The sequence below is a fragment of the Pelobates fuscus genome, chromosome 8 (assembly GCF_036172605.1).
Source record: "Pelobates fuscus isolate aPelFus1 chromosome 8, aPelFus1.pri, whole genome shotgun sequence".
Lineage (NCBI taxonomy): Eukaryota > Metazoa > Chordata > Amphibia > Anura > Pelobatidae > Pelobates > Pelobates fuscus.
In genome coordinates this window covers 91,374,918-91,395,945 of record NC_086324.1, presented here as the reverse complement: position 1 = coordinate 91,395,945, position 21,028 = coordinate 91,374,918, and the positions used below count along the sequence as shown (strand labels likewise).

The window sequence follows — 21,028 nt, the reverse complement described above, 5'->3', positions numbered from 1 at the left end:
CTACGTGTAATTAACTAACTGATACTACAAACACATATACATACATATGCCTTGTGGCAATCTTAGCCTGCTAAACTTGTATTTTACTGGAATTACATCACAATATGATCAGACTATCAATACTCTACGCCTATCATTGGTTCCCCATTCAGAAAAGTGAGTGAAAAAAAAAAGTACTCTTTTCACTCACTTTTCTGAATGGGGAGCTGGTGATAGGTTTCGGTGTTGAACTGTTCAATAATGGTTTAATCATTTATGGTAAGGTGGCAACCAAGACCTCTTTCCATCATAACAAATTTATTGAGGTTACGTTGTTGTGATGCATGGAGTGGTCCTTCAAGGTGCTAAAACTATCCACATAACTTACAAATTATTTAGAATTTACTTCAGAACCAATTTGGGGGAAAATGCCACCTGATTGTTGTTCAAGTCAAGACAAAACATCTACATAATTACCCATTCATACTGAATCAGTCACAGGAAGCTATCCTTGCTAGTTTCTAAGACCTCTCCAAGGTCACTGGTACCATCTCTGTGGTCCAATCAAATGCTCCTCTTTTGATTGGACTGTCAGATCATATGCATGTTCTGAGCTAGGGAAAAATGGAAGTGGGGGAGTGTATAAGAGGTGGGATGAAAAGCAAAACCTGAAACCTGAGAAATTATAAGAAATACAGAAAGGCAAGGGGGGCTCAAATGAGGGAGATTCAGTTGGCTCTCATCTGCCAATTGGCTACACAGTCCCCCAATTTTCAAATCCCTCTGTAGTGAAGTTATATTATGTTCAGACTATATTTTACCTAACTTTGTGTCATCTGCAAACACCGACAATTGACTTTCAATGCCCACTTCAAGATCATTTCTAAATAGAGTAAAGAGTAGTGGACCCAGCACAGAATCTCGAGGCACTCTACTTACCGTATATACTAGAGTATATTGTGCTGAAAAAGCCCCCCTCGGCTTATACTCGAGTCAATGTCTGTATTATGGCAACTTACATTGCCATAATACAGACCAGGACCGCCGGGCTCATTACAAGCCCGGCGGTCCTGTTGGGGGCCGGGAGCAAGCTCTTACCTGTGCAGCAGCTCACAGTGTAGATCTCGCGATCTGCTCACAGTGTAAATCTCGCAAGAAACGCGGCCTTCAGAGCGTTGCCACGGGTTAACGTGGCAACGCTCGGCGCGGCACGCAGATCTACACTGATCTACACAGATCAACACTGTGAGCAGACTGCGAGATCTACACTGTGAGCTGCTGCACAGGTAAGCGCTTGCTCCCGGCCCCCCCACTGCACAGCCCATCCACTGGTACACCAGGGATTAAGGTAGCCTCCCTCCCTGGCCAGGTATCAAGCAGGGAGGGGGGACAAAAAAGAAACAAATATTAAAATAATAAAAATAATAAAATAATAATATTATATGCATTCATACAAATACACACTCTGCATTATATACACACACTTCATTCACACAAACACACACTCTGCATTATATACCCACACTGCATTCACACAAACACACACTCTGCATCATATACACAAAAATTCCTTCTTGACCCTAGAATGGCAGTCAGATTTATCCTTGGATCAAGCAGTTATTACCCTACATTGAAAGATTATATCCTTGAATATTCTGTTTTTGCAAGTATGCACCAGTAGCTGTTTGAACATTTGTATGGACTCTCTTCAGGCAGAGAATTCCACATCCTGATTGTTCTTACAGTAAAAAAAAAAAACTTTCCTTTGCCTTAGACGAAATCTTCTTTCTTCCAGTCTAAACGCATGGCCTCGTGTCCTATGTAAAGTCCGGTTTGTGAATAGATTTCCACACAATGGTTTGTATTGGTCCCGAATATATTTATATAATGTTATCATATCCCCTCTCAGGCGACGTTTTTCTAAACTAAATAGGTTTAAATTTGTTAACCTTTCTTCATAGCTGATCGCACATACTGCATTCATTATATACACACACACACTGCATTCATTATATACACACACTGCATTCATACAAACACATACTCTGCATTATATACATACACTGCATTCAAACAAACACACACACTGCATCATATACACACACACTGCATTCATACAAACACACACTCTGCATTATACACACACACACACACTGCATTCATTATATACACACACTACACAAACACACACACACACACACACACACACACACTGTAAATAAACATTCAATTAATGTAATTTTTTTGGGATCTAATTTTATTTAGAAATTTACCAGTAGCTGCTGCATTTCCCACCCTAGGCTTATACTCGAGTCAATACGTTTTCCCATTTTTTTGTGGTAAAATTAGGGGCCTCGGCTTATACTCGAGTATATTCGGTACCACTTTTGTCTAATTTGTAAATGTTTTATTTACAACTACTCTCTGCACTCTATATTTAAGTCAGTGTTCTAAACAAGAACACAATTTAAACCAACAGATTCCATATTTACTAGTAACCTTTTGTGTGAAACTATATCAAATGCCTTAGCAAAATTAAAGTAGATCACATATACTGGATTACCCTGATCTGCTTTTTTAACTTCTTCATATAATGCATTTAAAGGACCACTCTAGTGCCAGGAAAGCATACTCGTTTTCCTGGCACTAGAGTGCCCTGAGGGTGCCCCCACCCTCAGGGACCCCCTCCCGCCCGGCTCTGGAAAGGGGAAAGGGGTTAAATCTTACCTTTTTCCAGCGCTGGGCGGAGAGATCTCCTCCTGCTCTCCTCCTCCGATCCTCCTCTTCTCCTCCCCGTCGGCTGAATGCGCACGTGCGGCAAGAGCTGCGCGCGCATTCAGCCGGTCACATAGGAAAGCATTCATAATGCTTTCCTATGGACGCTGGCGTGCTCTCACTGTGAAAATCACAGTGAGAAGCACGCAAGCGCCTCTAGCGGCTGTCAATGAGACAGCCACTAGAGGACATAGGGGGAAGGCTTAACCCATTCATAAACATAGCAGTTTCTCTGAAACTGCTATGTTTATGAAAAAATGGGTTAACCCTAGAAGGACCTGGCACCCAGACCACCTCATTAAGCTGAAGTGGTCTGGGTGCCTAGAGTGGTCCTTTAAGTTAGTTTGGCATGACTGGTCTTTCATAAAACCATGTTGATTCCTGCTCATGATATTTTTGTTCAAAATTAATTCTTGAATATTATCCCTTAGCAGCACTTCAAATAATTTCTCGACCACAGATGTTAAGCTCACCGGTCTGAAGTTTCCTTCTTGAGCTTTGGAACCATTTTTAAATATAGGCACCAGGCATTGTCCCTTCATTCAGTGTTAAAGCATTTTCAATCACTGACACTAAATCAGGGTCCCTGGCCAATCACAGTCCGGTCTCTTCTGTAGTCATAATCTAAATACTGTCAGTTGGAGCTCTGATAGGCTAAAAGCAGTCAGTGGACTCAAACAGCTGCCCATTGCTGGTCATTCTAATACGTCCTCATTAACCAAAGCAGCACAGAAGAGATGGGCTGCTGGGGATTCTCATTTAGCATTAAAATATAAAAACATTAAAAATGGTTTAATGCTTAATGAAATTATGTCACCAGAGGATTCCAGACACTCTACCTAGTTTAATGAGATGAAGCATATCTAGTGTTTGTGCAGCTCATTTAATGTTTTTTTTTTTTTACATTAATCTCAAATGGTATTGAGATTATCGTTTTTTAGACTGATATAAATTCTACTATTAGAATAATTTATGAAATAGACCCTTTTTTGAACTGACCATGGTTTAGATTTGTTAATTAACTGCATCGTTATGACAATATATAAATTACGGTAAAACTTTTTACAGGGAAATACTATTAAATGCTCAGGGCTAATTATAAGATGATAATTCTTTCCCTATTTATTGGGTAACTGCTGTTAATGTCTTTTTTTGTTGTTGATGTTGTTTTATGTTTTCCTTTAGTCTTTTTGTTTATACGCTGTATATGTTGTCAAAATAAGAAATGTTTAAATAGAAAATATTTGTAAAAATCTCAAATGGTACCATACTATAGTTCCGATTTCCCAAGTGCTCCTTAATTTAAATATTTGAAAATAAGTCAACATTATTAGATATGACAAGATTTAGACAAGCATCTATTCTAGTTGGTGCATTTACGAATTGAGACATAAAATTATAGTTTATCAGGTTCAAAAACCTGTTTCCCTTAGCTGTACTACTTGTGCCTCTGGCTCAAACAGTGTCTGGATACTGAAAAACTCCCACGATTAACAAATGACTTAGTTGTGCAGCCTTATTAATTTGAGATAGCAGTTGCTCCTCCTCATCAGTATTAATGTTGGAGGGGTTGTTACATATTCCTACTATATATGTTTCCTCCTATGCATATTTCTTTTCAGAAGGCTTCCACATTCTCACCTGTATCATAACATACAATTTATTTAACATTTGGATTCAAATCAGGTTTAATATAAAGGCATACCCGTCCGCTTTTGTATTTTTCCATCTTTTCTCATTGTATACCCAGTTAAAGTAATATTCCAATCAAGTGTTTCATCCCACCAAGTTTCAGAAATCCCAATAATGTCATACTGATTCCTTGTAGGCCAATATCTCAAGCTCCTGCATTTTCTTACACAGGCTTCTTGCATTAGCAAGCAGACATTTAAAGTTACCATTTGTTTCTTGAACTTTATTTGAACAACATGTAATTAATACCTTCTTGCTCTGTCTGCTAATCTCCCCCTATTTCCACCCTCCTGGACTTCACCTGAACTCCCTCTCCTTTATATACAATCTACCACATTTATCCTTCTTTGATCTAACCCCCCCCACCCCCACCCACATCCCGATTCTTGTTTTAAGCCTCTTCTAGCCATCCTCCCCCCAGTATAAAAAAAGACCCTCTTCCATTCAGGTGCAATCCATCTCAGCTCTACAGATTGTACCCAAGCACAAACTCTAGAAACACCAAACCCTTCTTCCTATACCAAGATTGCAGCTACTCGGTAACCTGCCTAGTCTCCTGCTGCCTTTCCACTGTAGTGCACGGCACAGGTAATATCTCAGAAAATACCACCTTGGTGGGCTTCTTCTTAAGTTTGCCACCTAATTTCCTGAACTCAATCTATAAGGTCCTCCATCTTCCTCTAATGTATTAATGTGGACAATGGCAGCCAGGTCATCCCCAGCCTCTTCCAATATTCCATCTACTCTGTCAGCAACATGCTGGACCCGAGTACCTGGGAGGAGGTAAACTGTCCAGTTGATGCGATCAGAGCGGTAAATTACCTTTTAATAATAGAATCCTGTGCCACCAATAGCAATAGGTTAGACTTCCCACAGTCAGCAGATAACTGTAAATAAGCAGTTGTATAGCATATATACACATGTATAATTAATATATAATTAATTAGTAGAATATATTAATTTGTAAAACTCCAACTGCTCAGTTTAATCTGCACTTTGCATTATGATATTATATACATGCCTAGCAGGGTTACTCAATAACCTTCTGATTTTAGAGAATTAAGGCCCTTTATTATTTTTGGGTAAGCTTTTTATATGATTTTGGATTTTTAAAATAAACTTTAAAAATAAATTTTTTAAATATTAAAATATAAAAAATTATTATATATAAAAGAATATATCAGTATTTAGAAAAATATCGAAATATTTTCCATAATATTAAATCATTTTAAAAGGTTATCTAAAAATATAAAATAATTAGTAAAGCTTATTTAAAAATATTATTTGAGGCCTAAATCATAATGGCAAAATTACTATGGCATATTTGGAAAAAAAAAAAATCATACTCACAGGCCAGCTTGGTTACTTGAGCCTCAACTTTGCCATTCAGATTTAATTCATTAAATTTAGTTTTTCAATAAACCTGCCTGCTCTGTGACTCCAATGCGAGTCACAGAGCAGGCTACCTCTGTGGCTCTTGTCTGTACCACTCATCCCAGGTGAAGACCACTTCATTGAGAGACTTACAATGGCCCTTAAGTTGTATGTAACCCTACAGTGTAAAACATGCTAGTTTTGTAGAAACTGCAATGTTTACATTGCAGGGTTAAACACATCTGCAATAACGAGTTTGACTCGGTCATGTGACACTCGAGGTAAAGTTGAATTCAATGCTTCCCCATGAGAAGCATGTGATTGGATGCACTCGGAGCTTGTTATGCATGTGCCTCTTGTCCGCAAGATAGGATTATCATCGTGGAAGCAACACCTATAGGATGACGTCACAGGAGAAAGAGAAGCGTGCAGCAGCACCGAGACTCTTGGTGCTGGGAAAAAAGGGTAAGTAATCCCTTTTTATCTATTTTATACAGGTTAGTGGAGGAGGGCTGAATCTACATTTGGACTAGGCTATTAATTTCACATTGTTATACAAAAAAATAAATACTAATATGTAAATAAATAATACATAAAAAAGTGGTAAATAGTGGTTTATTATATATTTTGTTGGATGTACCTCAAAAAACACCCAACAAAATATATAATAAAGAAAAAGGGGAAAACACAAAAGGTAAAGATGAATAAAAAAAATACCGGTATATTAACAACATGTAAGAACTACTGTAGAGAATTCCACATATGATGACATCTAAAAATTATAAACAATACATAGCATAATACAGTAAATAAAAACACACCCTACTGAAAGTAAGGTTGAACACTCAAAAAACAGACGATAGTTTCAGGCTCGCCACCCTTTCAAGGGTATTGGCATAAAGATCGTCTGCAAGGAACAAAAAGAGAAAATGGCAACAGTAGTGAAGTCAAAGTTGGACTTAACAGATTTTACCATTTTAATGTTTTTGATTCTGTCACTGCTACTATTTCTGCCGGCCCTGAGACACTTCTGAGATCTGTGTCCTGCTGGAGGGCAACCATTGGTGGTGACATGCCTATATATTTTTTGCGCTTGCAAGTGCAATACAATAAATTCCTATATGTTTTGATTTTACTTCACTATTGTGGCCATTTTCTAAAAGCATTCCTTGCTGAAGATCTTTATTCCATCACATTTTAAGTGGAATTCTCTATGGTAATTCTTCCAGGTTGTTAATATACTTCTTTATTCATTTTTACCTTGATATGTGTTTTCCCCTTTTTCTTTATTAATTTAACACAACTCACTATTATATAAGCAATTCATAACTATAACTTTAAACATGAAAACACATTTTACACCAAGGCATGGTAAATTTTGTTTTCAATTTTAGAGCAGATTTGAACTTTTCCATGCATTCCATTACAGTTATGACAGATATATTGGTAGAAAAACATATAACAAACGTTTACATTTCTCAACACAGTATTTCATAGTTCTGTGTACCATACGTGACTGTGAAGGTATAAAATACAGAAGCAGCCTGTATGTTGTACTAGCAAGGGTTTGCAAAGAGTAGGAAACACCCATTGATGAATTATGAAAAAACACCACATTGAAAAAATATATTCACAAAGGTCCAGTTGATATCATGCAGGCGAATAGTGGTTGCTCAGTTCAGTTAACCATAAATGCATTCATACATATTCATCCTCATACAGTACATCCACTGTATATCCACCTATACATACAAATACACAGAATAAGTAAAGCTGAAGCAAAGTAATTAATTCAAATATTTTTAAAACACTTCCACAACAATATCTGGGAATGGCATACTATATATAAGAGAGAGAGAGAGAGAGAGAGAGAGTGTGTCCTTGCACTCAGGCGAAACCAAGTGTATATATAAAAAGTACCGGGTGCCAGTCCCAGAGGACAACGAAAAACATACAAAAATAGATTGGGTCTGCACTCAGGGTTTGCGTTCAAAAAACGACTGCTTTATTTACATAAAGAAAAAAGTTCCCATACGATTGACGCTTCAGTCCCTGAATGGTCCTATTATGACAAATAAAGTAATAAGGAACTTATGTGGGTTACTACTAGAACACACCTTAGGACATAGGAAAAAGGGGGATTTTTTTCCATCAATCGGAACACACAAATATGTCATCACAGAATAATGAAAATAACAGTTTTAAATTAAAATCTTTATTTGATCCACCCACCACAAGACCTTCAATTAACACTGTCCACCAAGTGAAACCAAAGAACTCATAACCAAGCATTGAAACAACAGAATATCACCCGAAAACAGCGTATATAAACAGCTTATAAAAGATCTAGCTAATGATTCTACAATAACAATACAAACAGCGGATAAGGGCGGTGGCATCGTCATCATGAATTATTCAGATTATTCTAAGTTACTTAAACTACAGCCACAGGACAAGTAAACTTATCAGCCATTGACCAAATACCCAACCGTGGAGAAATTGAAAACACCCTAAATATGGGCCTTAAAGCAGGATACATTGATACGACACCATACCAATTTCTTTACAAAAGATATCCCAAGACACAGCATACCTAAAATGCACAAGGACCCCGTCCATCCGCCCGGAAGACCTACTGTATCGGCGGTGGGAGGTGTCCTTGAGCCAATTCCACAATAGTTGGACTCCATTTAAAAAAAAAAAAAAAACAGTGGCGTCATTACCGACTTGTATTAAAGATACATCTACATTAATACAACGTCTATATCAATTGGAATTTGACACTAATCCAGTAGTACTAGTCACCATGGATGTGAGTAGTTTATACATGGTCATACCCCATAAGGAGTGGAGGCTATGGGGGAGGTTTTAATTCAGGAAACCAATCTAAAAGGACCAGCTATTGAACTCATCTTGGAGTTACTGGAATTGACTCTAGAAAATAATTATTTCAAGTTTGAAAACCAGTGGTTTTTACAAAAAGCAGGAACTACAAAGGGGGCCACAATGGCACCAATGTACGCCAACACGTACATGTAATAATATGAAACAACGCATATTCTTCCAATATACGGGGAAAATATAATAGGCTATTACAGGTACATTGATGACTTGCTCATAATTTAGAAAGGCAGTGAAATCGAAGCAGGAAATATGGTCCATGAATTAAACCAACTACCTGGTGCCATCCGCTTTACATCTGAAATTAGTACATCCACAGTCCACCTCCTTGATTTGCAGATTTCTATACAAAATCGGAAACTGGAGTATTGCTTATATACTAAATAAACTGACAGTAATACATTGTTGCACGCAATCAATGCACACCCCTACCATTTGAAACATTCTCTACCTAAGGCTCAATTCATCAGGGTGATCCGTAACAACTCGGACATGATTGAAAGAGAAAGACAACTAATGGAGGTGAAGCATAAATTCCATAATCAGGGTTATGATTCAGAAACCCTGAACAGAGCCCTGCTAGAAGCTCGCAGCCTCTCCGAAAGACAGCCTAGAGATATTTCAAATAGTTTGTTTTTCCCGACAACCTTCAACTCATTATCCTCTCAATTAGTGACAAAAGTAAGGAATAACTGGAGCATGCTGAAACATAATGATGGTTTGCCACCAATATTCAAACAACAACCTTTGATTTGTTACAAAAAGAACAAAAGTTTTTAAATAACCAAAGGTTCAATGATCATGGGTTCAATGATCAATGCAGGATAACATAACACTAAGTTATTTTTCAAACCTCCTTCCCCCTAAAAAAAATTCATATATTTGGAAACAGTGGTTGTAGCACTAGAAATTTTACATTAGGATAGGTTTATCATTAATTACTTTAATTGTAATAATTACAAAGGAGTTTTGCTGGGTAGAAAGCTGATTATCCGATTGCTTTATAAGTGGTTTCTCCTTTAAAAAAAAACTGTTTCAGCTTTAATTATAATTTACCCTGTTGTTCTCATTGACCTACGATTCATCTAGTGCTTGTATTGTTGTGCATTCTAGTCTATGGAATATTTACTTACCCCATGTATCAGGTTCTTTTTACAGTCACTTGGCACTTTAAATAATTATGACTATTTTGCACTTTGTATAATAAAAAAGTAATGTCAAACTGAAAGCACTTTTTTATATTATGGCACTTTATATAATAAGGCACTTTTAAGTATTTGTTTTTTTTTATATATGTATTTCATACTTGGACTGATTCCTATATATCACACTTTAATCTATTAGCCATTCTGGTTATCTCCATGCACTTTTATATTCACTTGTCACTACAATCCCCTTTTATCCTCCGTCCTGTGGTGTGTTCTAGTAGTAACCCGAATTGTGCGAAGCTCCTTATTACTTTATTATATGTCATATTAGGGTTGTCATGGAGACTAATCCTAGCGTGATTACGTGAACGCTCACAGGTCCATTAACTTCTATGCCCGATGCTGCTAGTAGGGAGACATGTATACACATGCGCAATACATGGTCCGACTTGACAGCTGAAGGCATCGTCATGGTTACATTAAACATAGCATTACCACCCAAACGCCCACTTCTCATACATAGTTTACAGGGTGGAGATAGGTACACACATGCGCAGTACACGCACAAGGACGCCAGTTCGCATACTGAAAACACCTGGGGTAAGTTTAATCATCTAATATTATTATTGTCTTATATATTTTGGTTTTGCACACTATGTATGCAAGTCTCGTTCAGGGACTGAAACGTTGATCCTATGGGAACTTTTTTCTTCATGTAAATAAATTAGTCGTTTTTTGAACGCAAAACGTGAGTGCAGACCCAATCTATTTTTGTATATATATATATATATATATATATATATATATATATATATATATACACACATACACACACACACACACACCAAGAAAAAGTTCACTCAGGGTCCTCTTAATCCAGAAAAAAAATATTGCTTTGATGCAGTTTAGCATAGCAAATAGTTCATATATATCAAAGTATATATTGTGTTAGCTAAAACACAGATCATGTACATGGATTACATTAGATTAAAGGACCACTCTAGGCACCCAGACCACTTCAGCTTAATGAAGTGGTCTGGGTGCCAGGTCCAGCTAGGGTTAACCCATTTTTTTATAAACATAGCAGTTTCAGAGAAACTGCTATGTTTATAAATGGGTTAATCCAGCCCTCAAAGCCTCTAGTGGCTGTCTCATTGACAGCCGCTAGAGGCGCTTGCGTGATTCTCACTGTGAAAATCACAGTGAGAGCACGCAAGCGTCCATAGGAAAGCATTGATAATGCTTTCCTATGAGACCGGCTGAAGGCGCGCGCAGCTCTTGCCGCTCCCCGCCCGGCGCTGGAGAAAGGTAAGTTTTAACCCCTTGCCTCTCCCCAGAGCCCGGCGGGAGGGGGTCCCTCAGGGCACTATAGTGGCAGGAAAACGAGTATGTTTTCCTGGCACTATAGTGGTCCTTTAAGCAGCAATGTTGCACGTTATTAGATTGGACAGGTCAGAAGTGACTGCCAATCAATATTATCTAATCTATTATTGGATTTAAAAACATTCGATAATAATATTGAAGATATATTGTTTTAGAGGGCACTTAAAGGGTTCCTCCAACCATCGGAACCACAGCAGGCTGATGTAGCAGTGGCTCTGATGGAAGGAGTATTGTGGCGCCCTGCCCCAAAGCTTATGCTTATGACATCTGGGTTCTGCAGAGTTGCACAACCTGGATGTTAATCCTGAGCCAATGAATAGGTGTGTCTGTGCATTGAGATTTTTTTACATAAGTCAGCAGGGAACTCTTATTCTGGAATGGCTGATTTTGCCCCTTGACACTGTCGGAGGTGGAGTTACACCTCTGGCAGCCAAGGGGTTAAACACAGTATTTGCAGCATTTCACAGTGAAACACTTCACATTCAGACTCCAGGCACTATGACCACTTTAAATGTAATGTTGCTTGGAATAACACTTCATTTAGAACAGCTAAATTAGATTATATATGTTGGATCTAACAACAGGGCTAAAAAGTTGGACGGGGCACTTGTGTGAGGTCCAAGACAGATTATGGGGCAGGTTCTAACAACATTTCAGCTCCAAAAACAGCCTTTCCCATATTTGTCCATCTTCCTATCTACATTACATAGGTTACACAAATACATAGATTTAAAGTTATTTCCATTTTTAGCCACTTAAGGCTTTTTCATTATTCTCAAATGACCTCATATGCTATTAACAGATGTGAATGATCATGCTGTACTTTGAACACACAAAAAGTTATTTGCCACTGACAACACAGGAAAGATTAAAAAAAATAAAAATAAAGGGAAGTACCTTATTACACCACTTCTCTATTATGAAACTTCAGCAGTACTTTTCAAAAAAGAAACCTCTTACTGAAAACCACTTCAATTTATCAGTGATACTTCCTTGTTTAAGACTAATAAAAACATAGATACTATCAAGATAAGAAATATTAGTCTGCCCATTACAATATGTCACACTGATTTTGCTTATGAGTTCTGAAGATAACTGATTCACATTTTGAGCAATGTTATATTGATTTCCTGTGTGTTTGGAATATCACCTCAACTTGTGAAGTATGGGTTAGAACCTAGTGTGAAAAGATGAAAAAGACAAACAAAGATAAGGCGATAATACAAGGGAGCAATGTCAAAACCAACATCAACATCGGAACACTAGACTTAATACACAATAGATAGAAAAGCCAGGTTGAGGAATCAGGAAATTGGAATAGTGAAAGTCTAGCCAGATCAGAACCAAGATAATTCAAGTGTCACCCTATGGGCTACTAGACTTATCAAAAGGTGCATAGGAGTGAAAGGTGCTGCTTTATATAGGCAATGGTAGTGTCATTGGCTTCCATCATTTTGGCTCAGCAGAAATACCACCACGCAAAAATGACGCATTACAGTGCGTACCCTTAGAATGACGCATGATGAAAGAAGACGACTGAGAGCATACTGCTCAAGCCAGATGTGTTGGACCTTTGCCATGATGGACAATTAAAACAGGCATCTTGATGCTGTGATAGCCTTTGCTACTTCTATTCAAAATTGTTCAAAATATACAACTACATAGAGTTACATAGTTATATAAACTGAAAAAAGTATTGCATCATCAAGTTCAGCCTTTTTCACATTTGTTGTTGCTGTTGATCCAAAAGAGGACATCAAAACCCAGTTTGAGGCTCTTTCCAATTTTACAGCAGACTAGGAAAGAATTCCTTCTCAACCCTAGAATGGCAGGCGTATCTCTCTTTGGATCACAAAGGTGTTTACTTTGAGTCCAGGACCTCCATCTTACAATTAAGATTCCTAGACTCAAAGGAACTGGCGCAGGAGGAATGCGAGCCACATCATCTCTCCATCAAGATGAGAATTAATTAGAGATGGAGAGGACACACCTCGCAAAATGGACGAGCGCGATTGTTTGGGTTACGAGTAAGTTAGCCAATCAGAACGGACATGGAAGATTTAAATAGCTAACAAGGATTAACAAGCACGAACTTTGGTTCTATATATTAACGTTAATGTTCTGGTTTGATTTTTATGTAGCTGTTTTACCATTTATTGCTCAACCTCGACTTCGTTAGGGACAGACCTAACTTATACTCATGCTGACCATAACTACGGACAACGAGACCACAGGAGTGGCGACTACTTCCCCCCCCCCCCCCCCCGCAACCCCCTTGGTCAGGGGCTTTAAACAAGCATGCACATACTAATCAGCACACCTGCTTCTCCGGCCAAACTCCGCACTATATGCATCCACACATTCAGCTTGAAGTAAGCACGATCACTATAAGCACGTTATAATTAACGGGAACGGGCGACTAGACTGAGAACACTCATATGGTAGACCCCATTGCGGACAACTCAGAGATAAACCCAGACTAGACACCCACACCCATCACTCTCGACTAAGCAACAGACCACTAGTGCTCGACCTGTGAGGAAGCTGCACTACGACTCATAGTCAACGGTCTCTCATTGAAGTAACTTCAAAGTCACCTCACGACCACACATACCCCTAGACAAACTGTACATAACCGTACATAAGTTTGTAACATTATACTTGTATTATAATTATAAAAATTGTGCATTTGTTCCATTGCCACATATTTACATCACAAAATATTTTTGCTATGGCTGTTGTGGCTAAGCAAATTGTTATGTCAATAACTGCACTCAAAAATAAAGAATTAAAAAAAAAAAAATAGCTAACAAGGAAGCCATCAGATACCGATTGAGAAAGCCACAGGACGTGGTGAAACGCATCTCGGACAGTTTGGAGCACCGGAGGATTCTGTGAATATTCAATTTTTGTGATTTTAATTGTTTTAGTAAATGTTAATTGCTATTTGCACCAAGACCTGGTGTATTCCAACTCCATATCTGCTTCCACTACCTAAAGAAGGGAAGTGTCTCCCAATAAAGATAAGCATGCTGTAACATCCAGAGCCAGGATATAAGGGCTCTGAACAAGGTGAGCAGGGTATATACTTTGCACTTAGAAATTACACCCTGCCACACTGTTCTTCACTAGAAGCTGTTGCTTCCATTGCTTTTGACTCCTTTCTGAGCACTACTGAAAAGAAAAAAGAGGGTCAGTGTCCCCAGAGAACACATCTGCTTATGCGATTTGGCTCTGTCCCTATCTGGCTCTATCCCATGTGAATGTGTAATCTAATTATTTTACACACTGGGTTTTAACTAAAATACTACACTATATATTGTTTATTTATGTCTTGTAATTTGCTGCACTACATAACCCTTATTAGATAAGGGTAAGTGCTTATTTTTGTTAGTGCTCCACTATAAGCACTGGTGGTTATATTAAAAACCACTTAGTTTATCTTTTGTACACTTTATATTTGTGTGTGAAGTCAAGGTGATACTCACATGGTGTGGTAGCTGCTATATTTGTACATTATACTTATATCTTAAAGCGCACTTTTAGCACAGATCCCTTTGTATTTCAGTTCCTGCAGGTATTTTAATGTAAACAATGCCTCTATGCGATGCTGATTGGCCAGCATGGCGTTTTGCCCCGTATGCGCATTATCCTCCCAATTGTTTTCCTATGGGAAAGCACTGGATTGGCTGAGATAGTCAATTTTAAAGATCTCATCCATGGGGACAAAGCCAGTCAAACCATGCGTTGCTGAAAAAAAGGTAAGCTTATTACCTTATTTAACGCTATAGTGACTTGAATACACATTTGTATTTCTATTACTGTAGTGTTCCTTTAATGTGGGTGGGTGGAGGATATTATTTCTCCAAGCACGACTTACCTGGGTCCTGCTAGGTGCATGCAGCCACTTTGGCTTCTATTCCTCTCTTTGCAAGAGCCACTGTCCTGCATGGCCCTACTTCTTTTCACAGTGCTGGAGAAGACTAAATGCATAGGCGCCATGTGGGACATAGATAAGTTGTCAAAATTTACTAAAGCTGTCTTGACGTATTATCTTGGACAACAACAGGGACCACAAACACTACAGAGGGCTGCCCTGGTACTCTAAGGTGCTTAGAGTATTCCTTTAACCCTGAAAATCATGCAGATAATTAATTGCAATATACAGTATTTTGAAGGGCAACTACCTACAAATCCTTCTCAAAGACTTAGAGTAAACATAGGGAGCACCTTGGCAATCCATGTTTAACTTTGGGCAATTTTAAATTACGCTAATTACTTCATAATCGTAAGCAAGTTCAAAACGGGATCCCTTAGGATATGAAACACTATTATAACATCATTTATCTGCCAGAACTGGTTGTATTATCTTTGAGATCTTACAAAAGTTCAGTGATTATACTAATCTCATTTTTAAAAAGCAATAGCATTATCATTTGCATAGTTTCAACAGGTTGAAGGTACATAGATCAGGCAGGTAGTTTGTTGTTGATTTAGATATAAATGTACTATCGTAAATGGTACCAAAACATTGCAAATAAACTTTATACGTACCAAATCTATCAAACAATGTAATTTTTTTACCCCTATATACCTGACATATTGGAACACTCTTATATTGTGAATAAACAAAACAAGCACATATTCCATACACTAAAGTGCTGGAATTCACCATTAGGTCCCCAGCCCCCCCTCTCTGGTTTTACTCACCTTTTCCCCTCATTGCACAGGTCTCGCAGGGGCTGGCTTTGTCACCATCAATCTTGATAATGTCAGTCAATTCAATGCTTTCCCAGGCAGCTACTGCTGATTGGCTAGAGTGGTCAGCTGACAATGTAAGCCAATCATTCGCCCCACATTCATCAAAAAGATGCATACATTTTTTAAGTATCTAAATAAATGGTGACTCCTTCACCTGTCAATCAGTTCTTGGCTGGTCTTTGCCAACAAAATAGCATGTGTATTCCAAGGATTTATAGAGTTGAAAAGCAGACTAAGTCATTCACTTAAGTGAGAATTCAAAGTTAATTCAAGGTGAATTTCAAATTAAGGATAAAAGTAGTTGAAATTGAAACATTCAAATCAGCTTTGGCCTTAAAATTTCAACTGATAATACTAGAAATGTATATATTTTTTCTCACCATTTGTGTGTTTAGAAAAATGTATGCACGAATATATATAACGTGTTAAAGGGTGATTTTTGCACGGAGTTGTTATGTCATTAAAACCTGGTATTATTATTTTTTTCCTACTTAGCGGATATATGCCTTGCACTTTAGATAACTATTGCTGAACTGTTCAATTATTATTCATTTCCTAGTAATTTTGAGTCAAATATATTGATCATCACTAATAAGTTGATATACATATTGGTAATTAGTATTATTCATTCTGATTAAATAAACACGCCAGTTTTTCACTTGGTTATGGTTAAACCTCCCTTTAAACTAACCTTGAACTCCTTTACCATAGCACTATCTTTAACCCTGCATATATTTACAAAGTGGGTTTATATATAAATACAGTATGTAAACATTTTTGATAGGAGGGAGCAGGGTACTGATGATGAAATATATGGCACAAATAAAAAATTGATTGGTGAGCATCTTTTATTATCCCAGAATGTTTTAGACTGGAGTGCCCCTTTAATAGAGATTTTGCTTGGCCTTCAGACAATTACCTAACAACTTAGACATCCAACACATAAAAAAAAACGGTTCCACTGGAATGCTGAAGACATTATTTCATCCAAATGACTAATTAATTAATTTCCTTCGTTACCAACTCTGCTGATAAAATTGAATTCAAACACATTCTGTTTCCCTGGTGCCTAACAGACCTCCTCTCAAAAACAAAGAAGCCCTTGTGGAACATAAATGACTGAAAATAGAGTTGTAAGTCCAAGAATTATGCCCCCAAATAAGGGATATCCCAGACGTGTACTCTGAATGCCAAGATAAGAAGCACACCTTTAACACCAAAATATCATGTTGTCTATGTTTTATGTGCTATAAAATGACACTGACAATACTCTGTATACCCCAAAGTGTCCCTATTTTGGATGGCACAAGACCCTCTTTGGGACCCAAATCTTCACATGCTTCTTATTTACCCTGATGTTACTCTTCTCTGGGAGCTCAAAATGTTTTGTGTGTCACTCATTGGGACATAGCAGGAGCAACTTACTACAGAGCCTTGAACAGTTAGTGGGAGATAATGGGTTCATCCGTAGCAGCGGGCTACTCCTTTATTTTTGGAAAAGTCTTAAAGTACAGTGGTACTCAGAGTGGTACCCTTGGAACCATCATGCTCAAAAGCTAGCTGTAAACCTGGTTTAGCACCACAAGAAATGCAATTGAAAAACACCTGTGGGGCCAAATTTTTACGAATCACTAAGAACTCACCTTGGGCCTAGTTGAACTACCACCCCCAGTCCACAACTGTCCAGTGCATAGTAGTATATGGACCACTAAAACCGCAGGGCATCTTGTTCTCAGTTGGGCAAAGACCCAGATGCATGAACCCTTTCAGTGGTGAGTCCTCCAGTTGTACATTTGCAAACCAATTAATCACACAACAACAATACTTGTAGATATGTGTAAAAATTACATGAAATACTAAGATTAAGGCAAATAGTTTCAATGTTATGAATAATTGAAGCCAATGATTGGCTACTATAAAAAGCTGTAAATAATTGCCTCAGCAGTATGTCTGAGGAAATAAAGCCATATGAATCACAACTGAGAATAACTAAAGCAGTGTATTTATTCTGAATGGCAAATGTAGGCAACAATAATTCAGATGGAAAAAAATCAACTATAGCCACTGCCTGGATTTCAGTTTGCTGTATTTTCAGAGTTTAGTGAATAACTCTGTGAAGTGTGAATTGAAAGTGCTCTATTTTTTTGTCTCATGCCAAAACAGACAAGCTGAAAACATAACTTACTAAAATATTTCCAATTTTGTTTGAAAATAAGAAATTCGCTCTGAATTCCAACCATTTCACTATTTAGTGAATAACCCTGTGTGTAGCAGTAAACAGTAAGTAAATGCAAACATGGCAGATTAACTACACATAGAACTTCCATTTTCTCAAAATATCCAATTTGATCTCCCAGTCAACAGTGGTTTATTTTTCCTTTTAATTTTATTTTTACTATTTACCCTGCCATACCAGTCAATGTTTAAAATCACCATAAAACCATCATAAAAGATCAAAAACTTATTTTTTTTTACAATGGGCATTGTATACAAAGCTTCCTGAAAATGTCAGTACATTGAGTGTAAGTTGTGTTTGGAATTCAGTTATTGTATATTTAAGTTCAGGGAAATCCATGGAGAGCACAGACAGCCAACTGTTGATAGTGTATTGTGTTCCCTCATAACAATGTACCACTGTATACAAACACTGGCAAGTCATAGCCCAGCGCCCTTTATAATATCGTCTGTGTCTCTCGGCTATACCCCCTTCTCTCAGCCATATCTGGGCATCCATTCTCCCAGGGATCTAGTGACTCTCAGTGACAGCTCTGTCCCTGCTTGTTACACCTTTGCTTTCTGTCCATTTTACGTTTGCGGAAGTCCCAGGAGGGGTGGTGCGTCAGACTGGAATAGCATAATAGGCGGCTATTCATAAAATATTAATAATATTTATAGCGTTGTCACTACTTCCTTCTGCAAGTGACAGTACATACGACGACCCATTGGGGGGGAGGAGGGGGCAATGCTACACAAGCAGCGACCATCTCAAATACAGAGCACTATCCAATGAATATTAATATATGATAGCACCAGACTGCTTCATGCAGCACGGACTGCAAGTGCACAGCATTCCAAAAACAGAGCAAGTCACTTCTAGAATCATAGCACTACGCACTCACTGTTCCATGGACAAACAGCATCACACAGAACATAAAGGGCACTTACCTTCACAAGTGGCACCATGAAGCTGGCACCCACAGGCTAGTGTGCCCCTTGCTGATTCATTTCTGCGGTCCCTCCTCCTATGGATTGCCAGAGTCCGGTGTTAGACTCTCTCCATCTTCCTGGTGTGATCTGCTAAACAGACTGCAAGGCGACACCTCATACCTGTAATTAGCCGGTGCTTACTACTGGTTGGACCAGTTTCAAGGCTCTGTCACTCTCCACCCTTTGCATACAGCTAGGGCTGGGTGCAGGTGAAAGGTCCCTCCCAAATGGTGACATCAGAATAGTCAATGCCTCGTCGTCTGGCCCACCCTTTCCTATTGACAGTGTAACGCCTTGTTGGTTCGGCTCCTGTTTTTCTGTGCATCCCCAGCAAAGCACGGAGAGCAGTTAGAAGGTTTGTAATCTTTTTAGGGGAATGTGTACTGTCACAGTGAAAAATGACTGCCTTTTTACAGCCAGCGTTAATGTTTCTCAGCTGCTGCAGAAGTCGGTGAGAAATAGGTGCCAAGCATCATATACGTCACTATTTATGTAGGGGAACAGTGATAATACAGACAATTTAGCTACCTAAAAGATTACAGAGTTTTCTGCTTTGGCATTAGATCAAAAGAAAATCAATGAACCTGCACTACCAAACCCCTTTAATTGATTTTGTTAATGACACAAACGGGCAGCAGAGGACAGAGCTGGCTTTATACCCTCCAGAGAAAAAGTAGTTTTGTTTTTTTTTTGTCTGTTTTTTATTTCAGTTAACATTGAATTGGGGCTCTTACAGCATAATTGATGAGATAATTAGTACTTGTCAAATGATTGGATTTCCATATTTTCGTCACAGTATTGTGGCAATGGTTCCACAGCATTATATTGAAAGAAGGTAATGAAAAGGAAGGAGAGAAAAGGAACAGAAAAAGTGGTGGGTCAGATTAACATAGGGGCTCTTGGAGTGGCCAGAACAATACTTTTGAAACAGACCCAGGGCCGGCGCTACCATTAAGGCGGACTAGGCAGCCGCCTAGGGCGCCCCTTAGGAAGGGGCGCCGCCAGGAGCGCCGGCCCCCCTAATGCTGCAGCCGCCCGAGTGCTCTGTAGAGAGCCTCAGGCAGCTGCAGCTTCGCCCGGGCTGGTGCGTCCGTTACAGACCCAAAGCACCAGACTCAAATAAAAACTTACCCACCCACACTATATCTACTGTGATATAAGCAGGTGCTATGCATTGGCGTCTCCAGGATTCACACTTAGGGGGGGCACAGGGACAAAAGAAGGGGGGCAGTAATAAAACGTGTATCTATACATACATACACAGGGCTCGACAAATTCCAGTTGCCATGTCGACTAGACATTTCGCCCTGGCGCCTGGCATTTGTCAGCCCTTTGCTAAGCTGCGCAGGAAGCATTAGAGCCAGCCACCACGGGGAGCATGGAGACGGCGCGTGAGGGAGCAGTAACCTTCCTGCAGTTCCTCTCTGTTACCTTGCGCGCTCTTTACTGGCATCACTATAGAGAGCGCGCAAATGAGCAGAGATAAACTGCAGGAAGACTGAGAGGAGACACATTGGATGCCAGGGAAAGATCCATTCAGCTCTCCCAAAGTCTGGGTGGATTTAAATTGAAATAAAAATAGCAATTTGTGTGTGTGTGTGTTGCAAGGGCCTGTAAAGTGTGTGCGTGTGCATATAGGGGCTGCATTGTGAGTATATGTGTATTGGGGTTGCATTGTGTGATTATCAAGGAGCTGTAGTTATTATATATATATATATATATATATATATATATATATATATATATATATATATATATATGATATGGTGTGTAATGGGGTGAAGCATGTATGTGTGTGTTTGGGGGTG

At 38.7% G+C, this 21,028-nt stretch overlaps 1 protein-coding gene across 2 annotated transcripts in view; it reads right to left on the bottom strand.

Moving 5' to 3' along the window:
* MFSD6 (major facilitator superfamily domain containing 6) overlaps positions 1–19,418 on the bottom strand; it is a 95,272-nt gene extending 75,854 nt beyond the window's left edge. For both annotated transcript variants that reach the window (XM_063430160.1, XM_063430161.1), the window contains exon 1: positions 19,179–19,418. The gene's annotated coding sequence lies outside the window, so the exon portion shown is untranslated. The remainder of the gene's footprint in view (positions 1–19,178) is intronic.
* Positions 19,419–21,028: the final 1,610 nt, after the last annotated feature.